Source organism: Heliangelus exortis, chromosome 5, assembly GCF_036169615.1.
Source record: "Heliangelus exortis chromosome 5, bHelExo1.hap1, whole genome shotgun sequence".
Classification (NCBI taxonomy): Eukaryota; Metazoa; Chordata; class Aves; order Apodiformes; family Trochilidae; genus Heliangelus; species Heliangelus exortis.
Window position 1 is genome coordinate 17,056,620 of NC_092426.1, and position 20,965 is coordinate 17,077,584.

At 43.0% G+C, this 20,965-nt stretch overlaps 1 long non-coding RNA gene across 1 annotated transcript; it reads left to right on the forward strand.

The window, feature by feature from the left end:
* Window positions 1-8,384: 8,384 nt before the first annotated feature.
* LOC139797037 (uncharacterized) lies at window positions 8,385-16,991 on the forward strand. Its single transcript, XR_011726257.1, has 5 exons — window positions 8,385-10,601; window positions 11,386-11,487; window positions 13,155-13,315; window positions 13,525-14,240; window positions 16,039-16,991. It is a non-coding gene; the product is annotated as an uncharacterized lncRNA (long non-coding RNA).
* Window positions 16,992-20,965: the final 3,974 nt, after the last annotated feature.

A 20,965-nucleotide genomic window follows, 5' to 3' on the forward strand; every position in this document is an offset into this window, starting at 1 on the left:
GGTGTAGAACTTCCATGGGTGTTGCAGAGTCAAAATCCCAGCAAGCCAGTGCCACCTTTAACACTGCTGGAGCCAAGCTTCAGCTCTGAATCTTCATCTTCACAAATCTTCTGGAAATAATGTAGTAGATCCATAATAGAGACACACAGAGAAACTGAGCAGGGTTCTGGTAGCTCTGCTGAAAGTGAAGCTCTGTCTTGCCTCTCTTGCAGCTTCTTCCAGAGCCATGATACCAGGAGTGAAGAAACAGCCTGGGAGCATCTTGCTGCTGAGATAGAAAGAAAATGTGCTCCTCCTTAGCATAGATAAGGGCCATCTGTGCATGGCTGAAGTGAGATAATGTTGAGGAGCCTGCCAGGATAGTAGAGGCTGCACTTTCTTTGGCACCTTGTGCTGTTCAAGCTCATGGCAGTGCTCCCTTTGAACTTGCTGTGTTTTGTAGTTCTTCCCACTTGTGTAAAACAAAGCAGAAGGCTATGAGTTGAATAAATAAAATGGCTTAAGGAGGAACATGTAACAGTGCATATGTTATATGAGCCAATAGATGTTTGGACATCACAGCTTGTTGCAGATTGTACCAGGAGGTTTCACATCTGTGTTGTTACATTCTTCAGTCGATAAACCTGCTGCCCACCCTGAGTTCCATGTGAAGAGCTTTTTGCCTGGTAATTACCAGATCTGAGACAGAGCCCTGGGACTGCATGGAAGCTGCTGTGGTAGATGTGGCTTATGGAACAGAGATTAATGTTGCTGCAAGGCAATGGTTTCCTGACAGACTGCAAGTCAGGCTATGCATCCTGAAGGATGTCTTTTTTAGCCTGTTGTTAAAGACCTTCTTTAATGGTGATTCCACTGCTGCCTCAGTGAATCTCTTCTAGTGCATCTCTATCCTTTTTACGGTTTCCCTAATATCTAACCTAAATCTCTAAAACTGTCACTGTTGCAATCACATTCTTGTCTGTTACTTTTCCACAATTACTTCCTGTCAAGTCCATCATGGGCACAGAAATTAGTTTATTTCCTTTCTCTGTGCAACAGCCTGGTTGTACTTAGAAGATGCTGTTGTGTCCCTGCTCAGAATTCCCTTTAGTTTAAACAACCCCAGTTCATTCAATCTGTACTTGCAGATCATGATTTCTAGATAGCTCATCTCTTTTGTTCCTCCCGTCCGGTGTGTCCCTGGTTGTTCCAGGTCCTCCTTGGGACATACTGAAGGTGTGGCCTCACCAGTGCTGAACCAACAAGCAAAATTACCTCATATGTTTTTTAAGGAAATTTACCCTTAACATTACCCAGAGAGAGATCTCTGCCTCTTGGGTGTGTCAGTGTTTACTGGGGGCCTGGGGAGGGCATGGACCTGTTTCAAGGAGGTCACTGCATTCCCCAGTGGTTCAGAAAACATTTATATGATATTTTTACCATCCTATTTTCAGTTTTTCCCCTTTTCATTATATCAAGGGTAGTAGTTACAGAAGACTTACCTCTGCTAAGAAGTCTCTTCTATCTTCCTAATTCAGGACTGCCAAAATGCAGAAGTGCTAGTGACGATATCACAGCTGTGCTGGAAAATCCATTCCAAAATTAACACACTCAAGACTCCACCAAGTGAAGCAAACTTATTGTAATGGGTGAGTCATGATAAACTGTAGAAAAAGGGGAGTTCGTGATATATAGATATGTAGTAGAAATGGCAAAAGAGTTGTGCTATATCCTTGCTCTCATCTTGCTGCTACCGAAGTACAAGACTTGTAGTAGTGAACTGTCTCTGATGGGGCAGCAGCCAACTGGTCTTCATGGCAATGCACTCCTCAGCATTTATACCTCACTTTCTGCCAGTTATATCCTTTGTAATCAAGATGGGATATTATTTTAAACCTTTCTTGTTTCTTATTGTGGTTTGGCATACAGGCATTTCTGTAAATATGTCAGCCAGATTAATCTTAATATATAAATCACAAATGTCCACACAGCTGATAGACTGTGCCCAGGAGCTTGCAACTTGAGAGATGTTTCTCTAGACTCCAAAAAAACCCTAACCCAGCAGAAGCTGCCAGATGGAGAGAGCAGCCTGCCATACCTCAAATGGGCCTTTCATGCCGGTGAGGACGGTACCATTGCTGTCACAGAATTGTCTGTTGGTCTCATAACTGGATAAAATTGGATAAGAAAGGCATATGTTTATTTTATATAGGTAAACCAAGGGCAAAAAAATGTATATTGGCAAGAGTGAAATCTGCTACTAAAGAAAAGAGTTGTGAGAGAGAGAAGTGCAGTTCTCCATGACCAGTTAAGATCTTCCTGAGTGGTTTCACCATTTCCTATTTCAGGAGATCTGACTCCTCACCATTCCATCCAGGCTCAAGATGAGTGCACCCTGAGTCTTCCTTAGGGCCACAGTTTTCCCCTCTCCCAGTGCTGAGGACACCTCACTCCTGGCAGCAATAAGCCATCCCCCTCTTTTCTTCATGCAGTCAAGCTATTTTGTGTGTTTCCTTCTGACTGCCAGGCTTCTCATGTTAAGGATATGGTGGAAAGACTATATGCATTGCAGATCTTGGAAAAAAAGGCCTTTTACAATCACTTTATTGGAGTTGCACTAACCATCCTACATTGGTCAAATCTTATAGATCAGAAATTGTGTGGCTGCTAGGTTAAGCATCTATCTCTATGCATATCCAGTTAATTTTAGGGAGACCCTTTCAGCTAGTTCCATCAGGAGAAAAAGGATAATACACTATTAAAGTTGCAATTACTGTATTAGGTCCAAAATACAGATTCATATACCAGGTGTTAAAACCTAGCTAAAGAGGGGGTAGGAATCCAGCAAATTATTTTTCTGAAGTTTATATAGCTACTCGTAACAGTAAAATTAAATGAATGTATGTGTGAACAGCTAGATTTATAGACTCTCCTTAAAATGTAAGTATTTCAGGCCTGCTGGAGCAGTGCAGAAACAGAAGCCAAGATTGTTTCACCTGCATAGCTGGCTTCAGCTCTCATGTGTTTGGATACACTTGGCAATCCTAGAGGGACCTCCCTATGCATTGCACAGCCATGTCCTGAGGTGTTCGTGAAAATTTAGGGATCTGAGCCTTGGAGCACTGAGAAGCAGGAAGGAAGCTAATGCTGTAAAAATCATTTCCTTTGGCAAGTGCTACTCCCTCCCCACTCCAGGACCCCTCAGTGAACCTGAGCCTTCAGGGCAACAGCACAAGCTACAGCAAAACTCCCTGCTTAATAGGTGTGGGTTTAAATGTATTTTCTCTTCTCCATTAGATATTTTTGGCTAGATCTCTAGCCAGGACAAGCTGAAGTAGTTTTGCTGGTTTGGAGTACATGAGGATGTAACCCCCAGACAACAGAAATAAAGTGCCTTGTTCAGCTACCAGTCTGTTGTGCAAGCTGCTGGACACTGTATACCCAGAAGTGTGTGCAATAAGAAAAATAAATGATTAATATGCCTAACTTTGTTATCTGCGGTGGTGGAGAGGGAAAGGTGAGATTTTGGCCAGTATCTAGCCTGGCCAGAGGCTACACTGGGGCAGATGCTGCAGAGGCATTTCTGTTTCTTTGCAGGAATCCCAGGTGGAATTTGTGGGACTTGTGAGCCCTGGCTCAGCACCTCTGCCCCAGTGTGCCACCTCCCCGTGTCATTGCATCTGTCGTGACACTCTCTGGGAAGGGATGGCCCTGCCATGGCCCTGCCCACACACCCTGTGGGACCTGGGCTCTGCTGGGCTTGGTAGGGCTAGGGGCAGCGAGCTCCATTCTGAAAGGCTTCTCCTTGCTCTTAGTTGTGTGCCCTTGCTGAATGTGAGCACTGCCCCGTGGTTTACTTTAAGGTAACCAGTTCTTTTCACTCCTGCACATTTCACCTACCAACATTGCCTTTCCCTGAGCAGGACAGGCAGACCTTCGGGCTGGCACAAGTCCTCCCTCTCTGTTCAGGTTTGAATTCCTCTTCATGTGTCCCCTGCTACCCAAACCATGTGGACACCCACAGGGGACCCTCCTTAGTGGCTACCATGTCAGGGATGCTTCTCTGAGGATGAGGATTAATGTTTCAGAGTTCATTTACCACATTCTAGGAGTGCTTATGATCTTCTTTTAGAAGTACTCACCCTGCAGCTGAGTACCCTGTGATTTTATCTTCTTTAATTAATTTTCAGCTTTCCATCTTACTGCAACAGTTTTGTTACCAGCCTTTGCTTTTCCTGATAAATTCAGCCTATTTCAATATTTCAAAGTCATCTGGGTCTTTCTGTGTTATATTCTGACCCTTTGCTGCACTGGCAATACTTCCTAAATTTATGACTTCAGAACATTTGTTAAAAGAAATTTATATTTTAAAATAGTATGTTAATATAGCTTCCTCTTTTATAAATGCCTCTGATGAAATTATTTTACCAGAGCAATCCATGGGCATTAATTTGTGGTTCCTTGTGCAGAAACCTCTCTTTCAGCACGGTCCTTTCCTCTTCAGTAAAGCCTCTGGTCTTGTTGCACTGTCCAGGTCCCTGTCTGCTTCATGGTTGTACTGCACATGCTGATTTAAATGGTCATTTCCCCCATAGCACTATTGCAAATTCTTTGCTGAAGTCCAGATATTAACATCTTAATTTTTTCTCCAGAAAAATATATTGTTTAGTAGGTTCAGGTTACATTTTATCCCATTTATTTTTATGTGCTCAACTTTTATTTTATTCAGAAATTGTCCTAGCAAATTGCACGGAACTGGTATGAAGCCAAAGGACTTGTAATTGTCCACATTATTTCTCATTTTCTTTCCACAGGTGCTACCAGTGCTGTCCCCAGGGAGCTGGTGCCCCTTGACGGTATCATTTGGCATCCTGGTTACCATGCTGCATCACTCAGAATCTGGGAGGGACATTGCCTCCTCTCATGCTCTACTTCCCTGCCTAAACACACCACCTTACACTGCCAGATAAGGACCTTCTCTACTGCTGTCCGCCCGTCTTTCTCACATTAAATTCAGTATTGCTGTAACTACAGAAAGCTGAAGTAAATTACTCATTCAGATTTGGAGCTATATTGAATTACCTTTAATCTTCGCATTCCCATTTCATAGCAATTCTGTTTTTTTCCTTTTTCTCTGTTTATTTGTATAGTTTAGAAGCCATTTGTTATTTTCATTTTCTTTGCAACACTTTACTTTCAGCAGTTTCCATTGTATTTCTACAGCCTCTGACCACCAAGTCTGTATTCATCACTGATCTCTCTTTTTCAATGTCTTGTAATCCTTTTCATTACTTGGAGTGATCACCTTTGCTTTGTTTCAAAAGGGAGATGTGGTTTTGTGGCAAGGGGCACATCCTTCAGGTTAGAGTGTGTGACCTGGTACAGTGCTGAAGTTGTCCCCATCTTTCTGTCATGGAGGCAATGGGAATGCTGTTCTCACTGCCTGGAGCAGGGGGCACAGAGAAAATCCAGAGCTCAATGGTGTTTCAGAGATTTTTACAAGGATATTCCTAAGACAAACTGTGCATTTCAGGACAGTTCTGGCACCATGGGATGCCTGATCTCCCTATGAGTTAGAGCCATTCTGAAGTGATTAATCAACCCATTAGATCTGAAGCACCTCACTAGAAGTTGTTATTCTGTCCCCACCCCCAAGCAACCCCCAACTTCCTTGAAGATTTCTTTGATCTAAATGTCAATCCCTTCCTCAACTGAAGTCCTTAAGTTATTTGGTCAACTTATTTTCACTAGCTGTTTCCTGGTAGTTAGTTCAATAAATAGTAACAGGTCTATTTTTGTTTATTCTCTGATTTAATTTTAACAGAGCCAGGCCATGCCTGCTCACTGAAAAATTCTTGTCTATGATTAGTTTTTGTGTGAGGCATTCACTGCTCACCAAAAGCAGGTCTTAACTGCTACTCTGCATATTGATTCAGTTGCTCTTTAATGAAGAAATCCAAGTGTCCCCATCCACGAGTATTAAGGCTGTGATACTGCTGACTGTTTTGCAATTGAGGCACGGGATGTGATATTTCTGTGACAGCATCACAGAGGACAATAACCTTTCCTGATGCTGTTCCTGAGGGCCATTAGAAATGCAGTAGAACCAGCCTTTACTGACCTTCCTCAGCCTTATTTTATCCTGAACAGATTGCCTCTCATCTACACTTTTCTCTTTCCTTTATGAACTACTGCATCATGGCACTACAGTGTTAATCTGCCGTAATAATCTCTATTTCTCTCTTTCCTGAACAGCATGTACTTTCCAAGGACTTGTACACAAGCAAAGGCTTGAAACACAAGCAAATTGAGTCAATCTTATGGTAGTGTTTTCCTTAGGACTTTCAAGTCCTTTAATCTGTGCTAGTAAAGACTATGTAGCCCTTTCACCAACTTTTCTTTACCTTTTCTTTACCTCTTCACCAACTTTCTTTACCTGACATGTAATAGAGGCACATACTTTCATCTGTGTGCTGAATCATGAAGTTTCAGTTACACCCTTTTTTTTTTTTTTTTTTTTTTTGTCCCCACTGAAGTTTACTGTAAGATCCAACAAAAATAACTATGTTAACCAATTTTTCTCTCTTTCCTTCTCCCTCTCTCTGTAAACCTTGGTTTCCAAATTAAAACAAAGAAACAACAACAACAACAAAAAACAGAAACAAACCAAAAAAACTATTCAAGTCTTCCCTTGGAAACTTGTTTGCCTTGTATGAGGAACAGGTACTTCATGGTCTTTACTGGGAATATCTGAGCTGTACAAACACTATGCTAATGTTCACTACCTCTCTGAAGGACAGGAGTGCTCTTAGCACGTTTAACCCATATCACCCCTGCCTGAGGCATGCCAGAGACACCAGCCTCCTTGATTTTTCCTCTCCTTTGTTGTGTACTGCACTACCCATCTTATGAGTCATTCCTAAACCTAACCTAACCATGACAACTATGTGAAGAACTTATTTGCAGTTCACAAGATGAACTGAAGTGGTTTGAATAATGAAGACACTGAGTCCACTAACTTGTTTTGGTTTGTATGTGTTCAGACAAATTTTGAAGTCGACAAGGAAGTATATATAACTCGCAGAGCTCAAAGATTTCCTGTTTGTTGTCTTCCCTTTTCTAATAATCAAATAATTTGCAAGTAAACACAGCCAAGAACACAATAACAAAAGATTTATACCATGTTGGCAGATAAAATGGTCATTTGATTTCCCGTGGCTTCCTGTTGCCAGGTAGATCTTCAACAGTGTTTCTCATCTTCAGATCTACCTATTTATGCAATCTTTATGATTTACCATGTCACGGGAAAAAAATGCATTAATGTTTTCTGCAAGTAAACTAGATGCTATACTACATAACCTTGAGCTATTAGCCATTTATGTTTTCCTCATGTTATGAAGTCAAAATGAACCTACTCAAACATTAACAGAATATTAATATATTAAATTTCCTATTAGGTTCCATTTGCCTGTATGAAAATGGAAATCCAGCTGGGGGAAACCAGGTTGAAAGTAAGGTTTCTAACATCCTAATGCAGAACAGTGCAGGGTAAATATTGTGAAAGGAAAGCTCCAGTGCCATGAAGAAAGTAATGTTTTTATTGAACTAATGCTTTTCAGTTGTGGAAGCCTGCTGTATATTGCAGCAGCACATTTTGTAAAAATTCCTTCCTGATTTATGATTATTCATGTTGATAGACTTCTAGTCTATGTCACTGCCATCACAAACAGGTTCATCTCTGCTCTTTCAGTACTGGTTTTCAAGGACTAGAGCCAAGTTCTATTCACTAGAAGTAAATCTGGGAGGAAGTTAATTTACCATGAATATTAATTAGTGTTTATATATTATGGTGTATTTTGTTAAGCAGTGATTTAATGCAGAATATCCAAAATGGTGCTGTGTGGGTGAAAAGAATTGGCAAGCATGTGCCCAATTCATTTCAGAGATAAAACTGGCTTCATTCATTTTCTTTTATGGTGAAACCTGAAAACAAGCTTTAGTAAATGTGACAGAAGGGAGTGCATAAGCCAGCGACAAGTGGTTCTTCTCTGTTGTCTGTAATTGTGCAACGAAGAGATGATGTTCAGCTTCACCTCCAAGTCCTTCTCCTGCATTGCTCTTCATATGCAGTGTAGTAAGCCTCTTTGCTTTGCCACTTTCTTCTTATTCAGACTAAGCATCTCCTTGCAGAGATACTGGTAGAGGTGATTGAAATTAAGGAGTGCAGCATCATCTTGACAATGAAGAGCATTCATGGAAGCTGAGTGCAAGACTCCCCAGCAGAATGAGAGAAGAAAAAGCAGAACCGTATCTTTTTTTGTCTGCAAGAGAACCAGAAATGTTATTACAATATCACTTGCATGCTTGTATTTTCCATGTTACATCATGTGAAGGTATAAACTCTTGTTTGTGATCCCTGAAAATCTTTCAGTTTATGAGGTTATGCTCTCAAAGCCACTCACATCAATTCATGATAGGAGCAACCCCAGAGGTGGAGTAGTAGTACCAAGTTTCTTTCCTGGCACCAGCTTTTTGTTCCCTGTAAGTATAATCCCAAAGGCCAGTACTCCTCATTGAAGTGGGCTATACATGAGTGGGAGATGCTGTCACCAGGTGCCTGTGCTCCTTTTGCACTAAGGTTGCACTCTTCCAATAATGCAGCTGCTGCTTTCCAAGCATTCCCTATGGAGTGGTGCAGCACTGCTGCCATACAGCCTCCCTTCCACACCTGGGCTCTCATGTGCCACCAGCTGTGCCTGGCTCTCCCTTTCCTCAGGCTGCTCCATAGAGCCACCTCCTTACAGGATCAGCACAAAAATTCTGACCTCACACAGCACAAACAGGCTTTCATTAGCCACTGTTCTCCTTCACAAGCCAACCCCAGGTACAGAGGTTGGTCCAGCACCAGACAAGGGTTCACAAGGCATGCCAGTCAGCAGAGCCTGGTGAGGCCAGGTCTTCATAAAAGGATTAAGCAGCTGTTGTCCCTGATAGCTGATGATGGCTGTGCTGCCTCTCTTCCCACCAGCCCACATGCAGAGCTCAGCCCCTCCCTTGCCATCCCTTTTACAACAGGCTTTTCAAAGATGCTCTTGCTCGCTGCTGACTCTGTGTTGCTGGCTGCCCTTGCCCAGCAGGCACACCAACCTAAGAAAGACCTTTCCATGAAATGTCCATGCATGATACATGCTAGATAATGCTTAAATAGATTGCACCTACTTTAGTATGTAGCTTGAAAGTGTAACCACAGCAAAGAAGAAAAGCCCTTTTCCCATTAAATGAGATATTAGGCATAGCGTGAGCTGCATACCTCCTGCATCTACACACAGATTTCCTCACTGAAGTCAATTTAAGCTGGACTTTTAGGATTATGAAAATAACTTGACCCAGTTAGGTATCACAGAACAGACTCCAGTGGATTGCACAGATTAAAGAGAGACCAGAATGTGGCCCATTGTATTTACTATCATGTTTGTTTTGGGAGCTAAATTATTCCTCCTAATTCTGCTAGTGGTGTAATACACTGTCTCAGTAATGGAAAGCATATGAAAGCAAGCAGATGGTGAAAGCAGAAAAAAATCCAAGCATGTCCTGATAATATAGTAAGCAAGTTCATTTTTTTGGCATTAGGCTTTCATAACCAAGGCATGGTGATAACAAGTACAGACACATTTTTAGAGCACAGTTCATCAGAAAATATAGCCAGTTTCATTGCAGGGCAATGAAAGATTATTTTTTGAGACTTCCATCTAGATAAAAGCTAGATGTGAATATTGTTGAATTCGACCTGTCATTTATTATTGCTAGCAGCTGGGTGACAGAACAGATACTGGTCAGAGTGATTCCATCACAGCTCCCAATATCTCCTATCATTGCAAATGCAGAGTCTTTCACCCATTGATTTGCAAATATGCAGCCATCCTGCATTCCAGAAATACCACAGACACATTGATTTAGGTTGTTATCACAGCGGGAAGTATTGGAAATTGAAAATATTTCATTTTGCTTTATAAGCAGGCAGCCTCCATTTTGAAATTTTGAAAGGTTCTGCTTCTTGGATTAGTGGGGGTGTGTGTATGTGTGTGTATCTGCAGTACAAGAAGCTCCCAACCAGATGCCAGTGACCGCTTGTTTCCCCTAAAAACATGCACCAGCCTTCCAGGGTGGAAGGCAGAACAGCCTCACTGGGAAGTGCTCCCATTTGTCTGGCAAGTCTGAGAAAATGGAGCCAACCTTGATGCCCAGGCTGAACAGAAGGCCTTGAAATGTTGTTTTTTGGGGGAGCACACTGTCCAGCCTGATAACCTTCAAACTGCATTTTTTATTTGTCAGGACAAAACATGGGCAAAAACAAGATAAGAGACAAAGCTTATCATTTAAAGATTCTTCAAATAAGGGAAAAAATAATCTTTGTTATCATTTCCATTTGAAGCAATGAAACCACATCTTTGTGTAGCTGCCACATGGATCTTTCTTCAGCTTCCATGTGTTTTGGTTGCAGAAGAAGCAAGGGAAGAGGAGCCACAAAAGGTGCTGCTGCAGTCATGAGTGCAAATGCCAAAGTAAAACTGAAGGAACAAGCCCAGATCTGAGCATGTCAGTTGTCTCTGTGCGGAAACGGGGTAAGGAGAGACATCATTTCTCATTAAAGCATATAATTAGTAACAATGCTCTTTTTTCTGCCGTGCAGTAATGAAGCATACTGAGTAATTCAAGGATTTGTTTTTTAAAAAATATTTCGTATGCATCTGGTTCATTCCTGATGTGAAGAAACAAAGGCAAAAAAGTCCTTTTGATTGTTTGATCCCTCTGAGGACCCTGTGCTTGCTGCTTCCTGAGGAAAGTTGTCTTCCTTTATCTTCTTTGGTAATGGCTTGCTGATTTAACCTCCCAGGAGATAATGTTTTTAATTTCAGATTGCTTTTAGTGTCTCTGGGAGGTGGCGGGTGGCATCATTCAGATTTCTTTGATGTTCCTATGTCCTCTTTGTTTCATTACTGGGCAGGACTTGGAGCAGGGAGGAAATGGGACTGGCATCACGTCCCAGGTCCCAGCTGTTTTCCTGCTCCTCTGTCTGTGCCGCTGTCATTTCCTGATGCCACCTTCTCTTGGCAGGTCTCAGGGACATGGTACAGCAGACAGGTGACTTGAGGCCACCTTTGCTGCGGGGGTCATGTGGCTTTGGCAGCCTGAGCCTGAGCCTTGGGCAGGGACTGACCCGCTCAGCTGGGGACAGGCCCTGAAACGCCCGGTTCAGACCCGCCAGCTGGGCTGGGAGCAGGATGGTGACACGATCAGCCGAACCACCGTCTGACACAGCTGGCAGGGAGCTGGCGACACGGGCTGTGTCAGTGCTTCGCTTTCCTCTGCTGCATTGACTTTCTGTAATCTGTGAATCTCTTTTAGGGCAAGAGCCTGCGGTCCCTCCTGCAGTGAAATAAGGCCTTGATCCCAAATTGGTTAGGCTGAGGTTAGCAAGCCTGTTTTCAAAGCAAAGCCCTGCTACTGGTGAGTTCCCGTCTCTTTTTATTTTTGCTTGACAATCACACAGCACAGGGCTTTAGGTGCAGTGTATGTATCTATCGGCTCCTTTCGGTGTGTTTCCCCTAATGAGCCATCACACATGCACTGTGTCTTTACACACCTCAGAACAATGCTATGCAAGCATTAGGAGATTTTCCTAGCACCTAGGGAATGTGCCGCTTTTCACAGCTCACCCGAGTACTCCTGCTGATAAACCTGGCCACAGAGGGATGTTGGCTGTATTTCTAGGATCAGAGGAAAAGCAAAAACAAGGTGGGAGGCATATATGAATATTTTAATCAGCTAATTCTGATGGAAACAAGTCTCTCTTAGGTTGGACTTTAGAAAGAATTTCTTTACCGAGAGGGTGATCAAGCATTGGAATGGGTTGCCCCGGGAAGTGGTGGATTCTCCATCCCTGGAGATATTTAAAAAGAGACTGGATGTGGCACTCAGTTCCATGGTCTGGTAACTGCAGTGGTAGTGGATCAAGGGTTGGACTTGATGATCTCTGAGGTCTCTTCCAACCCAGCCAATTCTATGATTCTATTCTATGATTCTCACAGAAGGTGCTTCTCAGCTGGGTAGGCTTGAGGAGGTGTTTGTGGAGCCGTAACACCGGCTAGAGAGGAAAGTTCAGTGAGAAGTGCAGATACACGAACCCTTTGCTACTTCCCCTCTCTGTGCATCCTTGAGCGATTTGTTAAGTTTCTCTTCCTGGCAAGCACAATGCCCGTACATCAGACCTTTTAATTCACAGTGAGTGAATTCACAGTAAGTGCATTAAATCCACACCAGCACCATGTGTAATTCACACGTGTACACAGTAAGTAAACAGAAGTGCAGTACACACATGGCAAAGAGCTGTTACTCGGCACAGCATGAGCAGCATCTCCAGAGCTGAGCAGCTGGAGTGCTCTCCCTCAGCCTGACTGCCCCTGTGATCCTGAACTTTCCCTGCTAGAAATGACCTAGCCCTGGGGCTCAGAAGACAGAAAACATCCTTCTGAAGAAAAAGAATTTTGCTGCATTTCTGATTTTCACCTGAAGCAACAAAGCCTGCACTAGCTAACAGGCATTTTTCAGAAGGGTCCCTCAGATTTCAGTAACAGAGCTGCACTGTTATTCAAGGTATTGTGTTTTCCAGAAATAGACATTTCCATGAAAATATAGCTGGATGTTTTTGCCCAGAGGTGCTGCTTCCACTTTTGGTTACAGTCAAAAGCAAAGACCTTGCTGTAGTCCAGCCTTCTGGTGAGGATGAACCCTGAGACACAGTGTTCCCACAGGAGGAGCATGAGGGCAAGCAAGTCCCAGGTCCCTCCAAGTGGAGGACTGCATGGTGGGAAGCATGCTTGCTGGGAAAAATAGCATGTGCATCTTTGTTGAAAGATCATACAAGCCCAATTCCAGCTTCAGCAGGCACACAGCAATCCCCTCAACTTACACCAAACCCCCAACCTTACCCCATGCTAGCACCAACCCCATAGCCCTGTCAGTGAGCAGCAGGTTTTTGCTGAACTCCTCAGCAATGCTGGCTGACATCTTCAAACAACACTGCATTTTCTGTTCCACTTATAACATATAAGTGGTCTTCATAGCTTGGGCAGCTGAGGGCTTCCTACTTGTTAATTTGTTTTTCTGCTCAGCAGCTCTGTGAAGTAAGGAAGAACTGTTATTCCCATGTAAAGGGGAGGGACTGAACCAGCAAGAGACCAAACATCCACCTCAGGGCCTCAAGGAGTCTGTAACAGAAGTTGGGGCCTCCCAAGTCTGAGGCTCATAACCTCATTTTCCACTAATGACAGAACAGGTTACAGAACCAGAACTTCATGTGGAAGTAAGTGTCAGCATCTGCTGGCTGGAATTCACAGGCTGTGGCCCCCCATCTCCACCAGCATTCATATTTTCCTCTGTTATTTCAAATACTTTGTCATAACATTATCTTGTCTAGTCTAAATGACTTGCTCTTGAGAGTTGTACTCTGTGGGGAAAAATACTGACAAATTTTATTACTCCCAGTGTTTAGGCCCAGGCATAGAGGGGTGGATGCACTGGAGCAAGAACATCTCCATCCCTCTGCCACAACAGTCTGCACATCTGCACAGCACAAGAGCCACCACCACCAGCCACACAATCCCTTCCCACCCACACAGAGTCTGTGCTCCTTCCCCCAGCACACGGACACAGATGTCTCTATAATGTGGAGGAGCTATGTGGCCTTTGTGGCATCACTTCACATGAATGCTAATGGAAGACAAGAGAAAAAACTGGCCTCCAAGTTCCGAGGTGATCCATTGTAGAGAAAGTTCCAAGCTGCAATGCTCCTGCCTCTGGATATGCCATTTCTTAAAGCAGGAAGCAGTTCAGATCTCCAGCTCTGTTTCAGTCCTGTCCCTTGATAAAAACCCAGCTGTTACTGAAAGAACTAACCATGTCTGCTTTGGCATGTGACGAATGCATCACTTGCCTCCCTGTCTTAAAAGCAATAAATCCCTCTTTATTTTGATGGCCACTTAGTAATGAAAACCAGTGGCCACATCAGTTATCTGAAAGACACTAAATGACAACTTGCTCCATGCTCTATACAAATCAGCCAGATAGATTCAAAGCCCTCCCTCATCAGTTCCTCGTGGCTGGATATATCCAGAGTGACTGAAATGGACCAGCAGACAGAACTTTGTCATCCTGGCACCTTCTACCCATCCTGCTGCTGTGGGAACCAGGGAAATCACATGGTGAGTTCTGAGTTTCTACTGTGAGTAGACACATCATCTTGTAGCAGTGTACAAACAAACAGTGACTGTATGTAATCATGCCTTAAGATTTGGTAAATGTCCCATCCACCCATCTCAAAGCATTTCACAAGACTGGTCCTTCTCTTGAGTAAGGTAATCACTGCAGTGGGTAAGACCCTTTCATGGGGATTTAATTGTTTTTTCCATTTTCTACCTGCAAAGTGGGAAGAAGGCTATTAAGCCACCTTTGTAAAGGGCTTTGGGGACTCTGGAAGGAGAGAGCTGTTTAGGTATCAGGTAGCTGTAGCAGTTTGTCACATTGAAATCAGCTGGGGAATGGCTGTCTCTGTTGTTGCCTTACTCATTGAGGGCTCAGGCCGCAGATGTATTGACTCCACATGTCACTGTCTTTTTGTGCCTTCATGCCTCACCTGTAAGCAGGAGACAATAATGTTTCTCTGCATGAAGTGAGAGGTAATACATTAGTGGCACTGAGACAATCACCACACAAACACCTGCAATGGATAATTCTGCAATAGCTGCAGACACAGCATTCATTTACATTTGTATTCAGTGGGCTGCTGAAGGAACCAGACTATTAACACCTTGATTCTAGGGGGAAATGCCTGGAGACTCAGACCAGACCCAGACATCCAGGTGTTGCTGAACTTCATGGGGTGCAATGTCCAAATTTAGGCTTCAATGTAGATTGCACAGCTAATCCCTACTTGATTTATGATAGCCCAAACCTCAAAGTGAACTCAAACCACTGACTTACTAGAAATCTGAACCTGGATTCAGCTCCTAATTTTGTAGTTTTGGCCTATGTCTCAAAATTACTCTGTTGTCTGCTTCAATATACTCCAAAGCTGGAGATTTATTTCTACAGGAGGCAGGGAAACATGTTATGTTGCCAAACTACTTCCAGTCTTCTCCAGATTACAAGTCAGGGGATGGTGAGTAAGTCTTGTGATTTCCATCCTACAATCTAAACCAGATGGGCTACTCTTGTAGCGTAAACATTTAAGCAAGAAAAGCAAAAAAACTGGCAGAAAAAGTTCTATTTTCTGATTAAAGGCATTATTATGATTTATGTTATTTACTGAGAGGCATGTGAAGCTAGTTTACAAGATGATTTGCTAAGTCTCTTTGATTCATCCCAATAAAATGTGAAGGTTTTCTTAGGGACAAGTAAGTGACCATAGAGTAATACAGTGGTTGTACTTATTTAAAACAGAAAGCACTCAGCCTGCAGAAGAAAACACTCAGTAAATCTCATGTTCAATGAATGCAAATATATGAACAATTAAACACGATCCAGCATCGTGTTACTGATATCAGTCCAGATGAGGTTAGTAGAACAGAGTGCAAACTGGCAAATGAGAAAGATGATGAGGAAATCTCTGGCCAGGGTTCTTCATCCCTCTCAAAGCAGGGATGTTCTGCATTTTTTATCCATTTCTATGCTAGCTAAAGTAGGTTTGCTAGAACTGCAACCAAAGTAACACCTGTAACTATTGTGTGAATTCCAGTATGATCTACTGAAGAATTAAAAAGAAAGGAAAGCCAGTTCTAGAATGCATTGCAGACTACAGTGCTTCCCAGTGATCCTGTCAGACTGGTAGGAGAATGTATGGCAGTACCAGAACTCCTTCAGAAATATTTTCTGGTAGTTTCATGTTATTCTGAAATCCACTGCTGAATAGTCATCAGTCTTTTTTCCACCAGCCATAAAACATATATCATCTTGGATCCTAGTTGCATGAGTTTAACAAATAACATTATTTTTTGCTTTCAGTCTTTCAGCATTTCTGCCACTGAAGATCCTCTTCTACAGCTTCAAGTCAAAAAATCTTTGTGTCAGATTTGGCATTGCCTGTAATAATTTATGAACATGATGGGTTGACATGCTTACTGTGTGCATACATTGAGCTACTTCAATACTGGATTGTCAAGACATGTATCCAGGAGAGAAAAGATGGATCCAGGCAGACATTTTTGAGGAAACACTTGGGAAACAAGACAAGCACCCTTTGCTGTGATGTTTTGGCTACTGGATTTGCTGGAGGGATTTCCCTAGGAGGAATATGGGCACCTGGAAAACAAGACATGAAAGACTTTAGAGAGAGAGGTTTCTCTTTAGAGACAGAATTTAGAGAGGACCGTTTAAAGAGAGGTTTTTGAAAACTAGACTGTAAAAGGGGTCAAAAGTACTCAGATCTGTAGATACTAAATCTAGTAGACATTGGCAAGACTACAAGATAAAGTAGAAGTCAAATATTTTTTAACCAACATGCTTTATTTCAATGCATAAAGGGTTCTTCTGTTTTAAAATGACACAGGAAGGCTGAAGGTCTCTGTTCTCACATACATGTGTGAGCTTGGAGAATGCACAGGTTAGGTAGGCTGGAGTTAGCTGTAAATTTGTTAGAATCAGATTATCCCATCCATGGAAAGGGAAAGACCTGACATAAGCAGAGGGAAGTCAGGAAGACCACTGACAGCCAGAGATACAGCAGTAACCATAACAACACCATCATCTTTCTTCTAAGTCCTCACACGTAATTCTAATAATTACTTTTATTAAACATTTAAGCCTTAGCATTCAAGTGATTCATATTTGTTACAAAAAACCATCCCATTAACACAAAGCACAATCTGAAACAAAGTTAATGAGCCCTAATACTTGCAGCATAATTCAAAGTTTGAGAGTAATATTAACAAAAATAAAATGAGGAAGAGTGGAAAAAATTCAATTTCATTGTTCACCAGAGAACATGAGTTTTTATCCTTTTTGTTCATAAAATCAAATCTATTACTCAAGTGACTCTTACACTGTTATGAAAGTGGTACAAGAACACATATATGTGCATAATTAAGTACCCCTATGTGACCATAAAAGGTTTGCCCAGCTCTCCATAGGGAATGCGAGTGGGACTTGATTCATAAGCATGGAAGAGGGGATGTCCTTACTGTAATACCCCTGTATTTCTCTACTTTGTCTGGGGTTCAGCCTTACCTTGTGGAGTGGTTGGGTGTACATCACTGGAAAGAGGAGTTTTTGGTGCAGGGTCTGGGCCATATGCCCTGCACATCTAAGAGGCAATAGGAAACCGACCTGGAACTGCAGAGTATTTGTCTTAAGAAAATCATAAGTATAACTTCAGTCAGGCATGCAGAAAATGGAGGCACTAGCTGTATGAGGTATATCTGGAATTTTAGATGATTTTTTAATAATTATTTGTCTCCTGGTTTTGTACTGTCAGATACAAATGGCAAATGAGTAAGTGGAAAAGAGTCACTGACATCTTCATGCCCTTGAAAACACATGATGTGGCTTAGAGCACTGGAATTTATATCTGTGCATTGAGGAGGCTACACATGTCCAAGAAAAAAAAAGGGTAGACAGCACAGCTATAAAAGGCCGATTCGGAAGTGACGAGTGAGCAGTTTTATGGTGACCAATTTCCTACCACAGGTATGTTCATTTTCATGTGACTCCCAGTACCCACAATAACCTGGCTTTGTTGCTCCCCAGCCTTGATAAACAATTTTGGAAGTGAAAAAAGGAAATGGGTAACATCATAAAACAACAGAGCTGTAGAGCAGGGCATGCACAGGAGCACTGTGCACATTTCCTGCAATGCCTGGTACCTCTGCTATTTGGTAAATAATCCCATGGTGCTACAGCAAGTCCTTTGAGAGAATGAGGGGTTTGATAGCAGGACCTATATCTACTTTGTAGATGCTGTCAAGCTCCTTTTGAGCTGCCTTCTCCGTGGGACTGGAGCTGTTCCCATGGGGGATTGCTATGGCAAAGTGCCTCTCCTCTGTCTGTCTCTGGAGCAAGCACCAGACTGTGCTGGCAGCAGAGGGGAGGCAGCAGGGACAGGGTTTTTTTTGAGGTAGGAGGAAGAGCCTCCTGTGCCCCAGGGCTGCTCTGTGGGCTGTAAGCTCTTGGGCCAAGAGGCCAGAAATAACCCAGGAGCTGACAGCTGGAAAGCCGGGATTTGCAAACTCTCAAAAAAAATAAGGCTTAATAAAAAAACTTGGAGGAGAATTAGACAACATGGAGTGATGTGGACAGGGGAAAACATTCTACAGCAAAAATCATAAATTATCCCCCTTTTGGCGAGAAGTAAGAATTTAATCTCCATTCATTTCATCCATCAGTTACTGATAACAAAGCAGAACACTACATGGGAGAGTTAACAGTGCTAAGATTGATACAGAGAGACAAGATGCACTTGGAGCCCTGGAAAAATGCATCCCTGAGAAAATTTCCACTATTAATATGTTTCCCTTGCAAACGTGGGTCTTCTAAAACACTATTTTCTTTAGGAAGGATCTAAATGAAGAGGAGGTGGGAAGTAGAGCTACAGAGCATAAAGGAAAGTCTCAAATACACAAGTAGGAGGAAGAAATGAAAGAATAATGAAGGTTGTATCAGTGGAAGCAAAGAGAAGGAAAATGCATGTACTTGTGACTAAATTTTGCAGAAACTCAGGCTCATGTTTAAAACTGCTGGGGTTAGCATAGCTACAGGCACAGAGCAATTCTGATGACCTGATCAAAGGACAAAGAAACACTGCTACTGATTTCATTAGGAAAATTATCTGGCTTAGAGTTAATGGGTAAGAACAGGAAAAAAGTGCCTTCTTTATAATGTTGATATGAGGGGTAGCCCTGCAAAGGGTAATTAGCACCTGCAGTGTCTTTGATGATGATGTGATTTGGGTTTTCCTTGAATATGATCAGGATTTTGCCTTTCATGGAGATGTCTGGAATCTGTAGGATTTCCATAAGGGGTGATATTGTGAACAAATATTTGTATTTTTACAAACAATTAACAGATACCTTGTTATTAACGTGGTACCTGGGGTACCAGCTGCATCAATAGGCAAGCCCAAATGCTTAACTACCCTTGGGGTGTTTTTATTAAAACTAAATGAGGTGTTACTGTTTTGAGAGCAACTCCAGCGGCTGTCCTTTCAATGGCTATCCATCTGAACTAGGGAACAAGCCTGGAAAAGGATTCCAGGATTGGATTTATTCCAGTTTCCCAGTTTTTGTCACTGCTTTACTGTAAGGACACCTTTAGGCATCCAATGAGGAGGGCTGATCTCTCATGCTACAGTCCTAGGCATATTGCAGAACAGTCAGTAGAAAATTTTCAAGCAAACAGAATGAGGGACCTGTGTGTCTTACACAGGAATCTTGTGGAACAGGAATGACTCTGTGTCCATGACACAAAAAACACCTATAAAAGGAAACATGTAACTTTGCTCAGAAATCCCCAGAGTTTTATATTCACTTTGGAATAAACAGAGCCCATCCATCCATTGAGGAGACGTCAGGGAACCAACAGGAGGTTAAGGCCATCTGCACAGACGAGCAGTGCCCAGGGATATAGCTGGGACCAAGGTGGGGGCAGGGAGAGTCTCATGCCAGCAATTTTTACAAATGAAAGAACCGAGCTGCTACTTCAAACCATGCTGGCTTTTCAAAATCCATTCTGAGACAGTAAGAAAAAAGGACAGATGAATAACATTTCCATTCCCTACTACCAGTAAAGCTGTACTTGATAGAGAAATAGAAAAATAATATTTTTTAAATTTTAATCTTGCTACCCCGATTTGGAATTGCTACTCTGTATATTGTTGGCCTCCAAAGGCTGCAACATGCTAGTGCAGAGCATGGGTTTCTTTGCGTTGCTCCCACACTGAAGCACATTGGATCTGGGGTTGGGAGCTCTGTGTAGTTGGGTAGTGGAGTTTGGGTAGACAGGAAAAGGGTTGGCAGGACACGGGTCTTGTTCTGCCCTCTGTCCAGACGCGGTGTCAAGGAAAGGATGTATCCCTTGGGGAAAAAAAGTATCACCCTATGCCAAACCAGTCATTCCCATATTGTGGCAAAATAGATATAAAGGGATAAAGCTAAGCTTTTCCTATAATCATGACAGCAATCACAAGTATCTTGTGTTGTCACTTTGTATGGTTGGCTGGAGAAAGGTAAATTTGCAATGAGATATTAAATGCCTTTTACAGCCCAGACAGTTACCTGGGCATCTGGCCGTGCTGACACCACCAGCTCTCAGACCTTGCCAACCTTTGCACACACAGATGGCTCCCATTCAGCCCAATGCCCTCGATCACCGACTTTCATGGGAGCAAGGTGGGAGAAGCAACAGCAGCAGGTTGGGATGAGGGCTGCAATGGGGCAGAGGAGAGAGAAGGAGGAGCAGGAGCTGGGGTGTGCCCTTGGTACTGTAAGCTCTCCTGGCTTGAGGAGTTTTCTCTGTTAAAGGAATAAAGTATAATGAGGTGCCAGGCCTCTGACGGGGCTCCGGCTGCTAAGATGTTAATGAAAATACCAGTTTTAGTTCTGCATGTCTTAGGTGTCAACACAGATATCCAGCTCCAGTGACAAGAAGGTTGCTCACAGTTGCAAAGTGGCGGCCAGGGAAAGTAGCCAAGGCGCGCAGCCACTCACCAGGGGGTCGTGCCACTCCTGGGTGGTGGGACAAGGGCAGGGCCGGCTATGGCGGGTGCCCCAGTGGGACAGCGGACCTGAGAAGAGTTTCCCATGAGGGGAAAAGAAAAAAAAACCGCGGGACCGGCCATCTGCCACATCCTCCCTGCCCCACAGTACCTGCGTCCCCAGGCACCCGCAGGAAAACGCACCCCGGGAGCAACACCCCCCCAAGACCGCCCCTCCGGCATCCC